The following is a 6,256-nucleotide window of genomic DNA, read 5'->3' as shown; positions in this document are numbered from 1 at the left end:
ACCTGACCTGGCAAGGCACCTGTATTCATTGACCAATGCAGACCTGCCCCATCACTGACATCAAAAAGTTGGCAGCCAAGCAAACTATAGGCAGAAACCGGGAAGAGGAAGGTCAGGGACTGGGAGGGCGTAAGTAAGTGCTTAGGCTGAACCCACCTGCATCCTGCAAGCAATGTGCAAAGGTGGGCCCAAACCTGCTCGACCCGCTAGTAAAACTGCAGGACCTGCAGGTTTTGGCCCGTCCTGCACATCACTATTATGTGCCAGCACCAACCATTACACCCTGGGAATGTGCCTGGGACCCCAGGGAATGGCATGTTAAGGGCTCACTTACCACAAACACTTACTCAAAACATTTTATTCTTGATGAGAAAACTTTGAAATTTATTATTCAAAGCTTAATATAGCCAAGTAGGCACAATTTGCCCCACTAAAAAAAGACAATGCCATGTCCAGTTATGGGCAGTGTTTTACACATAGAGGTACCCCAGGTGTAACCCCAGGTTAATAATTGATAATGGCTACTAGTAATGTGCAAATAGGCTTAGGGGAGAAGTTTATCGCGCAGCTCTGCTCTCAACTAAAAGCAGAAATCCTTTGAGCTTATTCCAGCTATTAGGCCTGCATTCTCCGTAACAAGGTATAAACAGGAAAACAACTGTTATTTTTTGTTTTTGTTACAGTTGCTTGATCATTGTAATTTTCTGAACGAATGCATGAACTCTCACTATTCCATTTACACTGTGCTGTTTTATCCTTTGGCATTCACCCTGCCTGCCCTGTATACCTAGCCGCTTCCCTAGAGTCTCCGGCTTATCACAGGCAATATGTTTGCCATCTTGGCATCTGCTTGACTATATGACCTAAATTAATTCTTTCCTGTTTTTCGCATGTGATCTTTTCTCATGGGGATCTTTCATGGTCTTGCTTGCAGTGCACATTGGCTTTCATATATCTTTTTGAAGAATGTGGTAAATCCGCAGAGGTTATTGGTAATCCCTGAGAATTTCATACTTCTTTTCACGTCAGAAAGAAACTAGGCACACTACTGGGAAATAAATAAAACCACCAGCAAGTGCCACAAGTACGCTGCATCTATTGACAATGGTCTCCATGGTTTCCCAGCATCAATAGGTGCATTGGGTCTGATTCATCATGCAGCTTTAGATGCAAGTACTTTTATTGAATAGCTCTGATTCACACAACAACTGTTACCTTCATGTGACTGTAGCTGCACTTGCGCGCCATAAATAAGCCCTACATTTCTGAGTGTATAAAACCTATTGGCATCTTGTATCCTGCACCGGAGCCTTCTTGTTCAGTGGGAAAATAACCTTGTTTACTAATAAAAAGTGTCTCCAATGGCCAAATAATCAGGAAAAATGGAGGACTGCTTTCTTGTCTTTATTAAGTAATAACTTGTAATGAAAGACTGTGGTGCCCTTTTCTCTTATTCGGGAAAATTACTGATTTTTGGATCCGTTTTAGTCTCTTCAAATATATGGAGCCCATCTATTAAAGGAGAGAGAAAGGTACAGTCACTGGTGAGTGCCAAGTGTCAGGCTCTCCCAGTAAGTATAATCACTTACCTGATACCCAGGGCAGTGCTCCTATTAGCAGAAAACTGCACCGGCCCAGGATACTTGCGAGTGATTCAGTGATTACAATCACTGGGGGGTACCTAACATTTTGAAACCCCCTAGTGATTGTACCTCTTCTGCTCATTTAAGCATAGGGAAAAATGCAAAGTGTTAAAAATGGACCGTGTTTTTAGTACTTCAGGTACTTTAGAGAGTAACACAAAGACGTATGTCTCACATCTTGCGATTATGCTGGGGGGGGGGGGGGAAGTGTTCACAAATATATTCAGTCTTGCAGTCTTGCCAAACTGTTATGCTGATCAGGTACATCAGTTAATTACATTTGCTTTGAAATATATTGTTATTGTTGTAATTATGCAGAAAAGCAATTAGTTCCTCATTATGCTAAATGGTATCTAGCCATAACATCTTCTGCCATGACGCATCTATACCCTGCTTATGGGTAAATCCTTGATTTGGTGTGATTTAAAATCATTAACCAAATATATATAATTCCAGTGCAGGTTGCAATGTATGGGGCAACGAACAAGCACAAATCAGCTCACTTACTACAGCAAGCACAGTGCAAAATGTGCAATTTCGGATGCTAATTGACATTTTTTTTCCCACAGTCCAGCATTTTCCCCAAACTTTCAGCGGCATTGTGGCCAAGCGCAGCGTTGCATTCACCACAATTGTGTCCAGTGCAGAAAATAAATGTAATTGCGCAAGCGTTTGTTTATAAAGCAAATGAAAGTTGTGGCTAAGGTTGCTGATGTCACAAGGGGCAAATTCTCTGCCTGCAGATAAACAGAGGCCAAGAATCAGCCTGGCACACTGGCATCAACCTTCTTTTTTGCCTGCACTTGAAACCATTGAATTGGCTGGGGTGCAGGCACACACGGCGTATATAGGCTCTCAAAAGCAAGCAATGTTTCTTCGATATCTGCCGCGTATTCCTGCACCAGGGCTGACACAATGGTTCCTGGCACAGGCAAAGAAGAAGGCTGTTGCCAGAAATTCATCTTTTTTAGGTAGGTTTCAAAGACCAGTTTAATCTGTTTTATGCTGTAAATGCTGTCAAATGGATGACTCCCCTGGAACCTAAGGTACAACAATGGATCATTCTTACTAACAGGAAACATATTGATTAAAATTTCCTACATGGCAAGAGGCTGTCCCCAAAAATTTGTGTATAGAAGCAGCTACCTGCCCTGAGGCACTCTCCTCTGTGGAGCCCTAATGCGCCTATTGTTCTGTGTGATTCCCTTCTAGCAGTTTCATGCACAGTCCAGAGCCGCAAAAACAATGGCTATAAATCAGTATTATTGGACTCCAGTCTCTAAGATCTACAATCATCATTCATTGCCCATTATAGAATATGCTATTTAAGAGTGAGTAATTGCCATAAACCTATAATATGTTGGTGCTGCTGCGTGTAAGGACTAGCACTGTATGGGGAAGTAACTATTCATCTAGAAACAGACTCCTATTCCAATTACCCTGCCTGTTGTTCACTGACAATGGAATTTTTTATATTCCACCTTGGTAATTATAAAAGACAGGAACCTTGTATTAATCCAAGTGTGTCATATTATCCACCTGGTATCATTAATTAAAAAAGACATTGTTATTAAGTGGAAATTGTAATGCTTGTACTGAATACACCCCAAACCTGTTAGAAGGAAAAGGGGTTTTAATTGCTTTAAATCAAAGAAAAAATGAGGCAGACAAACTGGAACCTTCAGTTAACTATTCAGGTAATTCTTGTTTAAATAACATCATATTATTTGCGTGTGTATATGTGTGTGCTGGTATATATATATATAATTTGGAATTTGTAGATTCAGATGAATTCTGCAAAAAGTGCTGGAATATATATAACTATATTATAGTATATATAAATTAGGGGTAGTTGATGTTACAAAAGGATGGCACAATGGCATCACAGGGTGGGGAAATAGGTGGGCTTGGAAGGTAAATAGGGGGCATAGGCTGGTCTATTCTTATTAGGGGGAAGGTCAGTGAAGGGAGGGATTTATAAGGTATTATAAATGTACTGGTCCCAGTAAATTTGTATATCTGACCCTGGTCCTAGATGGTGATTTACAGGCTGGGTCTGTCAAATAGCGACCGGGTGGCTACCCTACTGGCAGGGTGCAAGAAGCGAAAAATATTTAATTAGGTCTAACAGCATTGCCCAACATACACAATCAAAAATAATGTAGCATACCTGTAAGTGTTGGCTTTAAGACATATGAGTGTGTGTGCGTATTTGAGCTGTATACAGATTGTGCAGGCCCTTGGACAGGTCAAGTAAAGGTGCAACTCCCGGCCCTTTGTACTACAGTTTTACTTAAGTCGTCACCTTTGGGAGAATGCTCACCATGCAGCTGGGGAATACTCCTGTAGAGTGAATGACCAGGACACTGGATATTTCATGCAAGCCAAACAAGAACGTCTTTATTTCCAGGCAGTTGATGTTTTAATACGGTCAGTAGTAAAGTACACAAAGATTTTAGGACAGTGATCCCCAACCAGTGTCTCCATGTTCTGTAAATGTAGGCAAATGGACACTGTGAAATCAGAGTTTGAAGCCTGGGATCCCGATAGTTATTGATATGACTGCTATTTATCAAGCACAACAATATATTTACTGTGCTGGGAGAACATATATTTATATCAGTGATTACCTACTGGAACTGGGGGTGGGAGTGAGTTTGAGCAGTTGTTGGGGATGCTCAGCCTGATGGCCAGTTAGAGAGAAATTTGAGGATAATGCCTATTGGCTTCTGGAAGCTTATAATAAATGCTAGATGTGTGTGAGACTGGGCTGAATATTTAATTACTATTGTAATAGAATTACTGGAACTATGGCTGAACGACTGATACAGCAGTGTTTTCGTATACCTGTACCCTTATAATGAACTATTATTCTTAAAGGAGGACTAAACCCTAAAAATGAATATTGCTAGAAATGCTGCATTTTATATCCTGAGCTTTTTGCACCATCCTAAAGGTTCAGCATCTCTATATCAGTAATGATTAAGGCCTTTAACGTTGTCACAAGACAACTTGGATCTTGGATTTTGTTAGAAGTGTCAGTGGCACTGCACATGCTCAGTGTGCTCTTGGCCAATGATGAGCAGCTATGCTTTGGGGTTGTCACTAATCATCATACAGAAAATGAGGTTTGTCTGACATAGAAGCTGATGCTGCTGGGCTGATTATTCAATTCTAATGATAATTGCACTGGTTTCTGAGCTGCCATGTAATGAGAATCTGAATTAATTACCAAACAGCTATGTACAGGTATAGGACCTGTTATCCAGAATGCTTGGGACTTGGGGCTTAAGGGATCTTTTCGTAATTTGGATCTCCATACCTTAAGTCTACTAAAAAATCATTTAAACATCATTTAAACCAAATAGATTGTTCTGCCCCAATAAGGATTAATTGTATCTTAGTTGGGATCAAGTACAGGTACTGTTTTATTATTACAGAGAAAAGGGAATCATTTAACCATTAAATAAACCCAATAGGGCTGTTCTGCCCCAATAAGGGGTAATTATATCTTAGTTGGGATCAAGTACAGGTACTGTTTTATTATTACAGAGAAAAGGGAATCATTTAACCATTAAATAAACCCAATAGGGCTGTTCTGCCCCCAATAAGGGGTAATTATATCTTAGTTGGGATCAAGTACAGGTACTGTTTTATTATTACAGAGAAAAAGGAAATCATTCAAAATTATAATTATTTGCTTATAATGGAGTCTATGGGAGATGGCCTTTCCATAATTCGGAAATTAATGGATAACGGGTTTCCGGATAAGGGATCCTATACCTGTGTGTTTTTAATATTTTATTTATAGCCTGTACATTGTGAGTTGATCCCTAAGCTTAGGTAGGTGACAGTAGTCCAGAGAAAGAAGATAGGGAGTTATTGGGTAACCTTCAGAGGCACAGATTGGCCCAAAACAAAATATGCAACACTCTTTCCTTATTTTGCTTTAGTTCTTCTTTAAGGTCCGATTTTGATCTTTAGAAGTGTACAGGGCTCGAAGCTCCAAGGTTTTGCAGCTTATCTAAAGGGAATGACAAGATTGCTAAGAAGGTTGGAGCCTCATCTTAAATTCAATATCCAGGGAGTTTAGCGTGAATCTTTGTCCACTTTAGTTCTGAATGCATGCTCCACTTAGCCACCTTGCATAATCCAGAATCAATAAATATTAATATTTCTACATTATGGCTTGGCTTAAAAGTATCCAAATGAATATAAATATCCTGTTTAAATAAAAATAATCAAAAGTGTTAGTGTCCCATTCATACTAGACTTCAGAATGACATGATTCTAACCAGACAACCGTGCAGAATGGGAGAAATAAGTCATGCTTGTTGCTGGGTACAGGGGCTAATTTCCTCTCCAGCAGCCATATTAAACCCCCGTGACCAGTAGGACTTTTTTTCTGCTGTCACTGATTAAAAATTTATTGTTGAGAATACTGTGTAAAGCTAGAAAAAGATTGAGCTTCTTCAAAGCAATTTTCCCAGTATTGAATTATACATAACACAGATATGTATATTATTGTGAAGGTCAAATTGGCTTTGGGTTGCTAAATACCATACTGGGATGCAATATTTAAATCGACTTAAAAGCATATATAAAATATAAAA

Source organism: Xenopus tropicalis, chromosome 9 (assembly GCF_000004195.4).
Source record: "Xenopus tropicalis strain Nigerian chromosome 9, UCB_Xtro_10.0, whole genome shotgun sequence".
Taxonomy (NCBI): domain Eukaryota; kingdom Metazoa; phylum Chordata; class Amphibia; order Anura; family Pipidae; genus Xenopus; species Xenopus tropicalis.
This window is presented reverse-complemented; position numbering follows the sequence as displayed.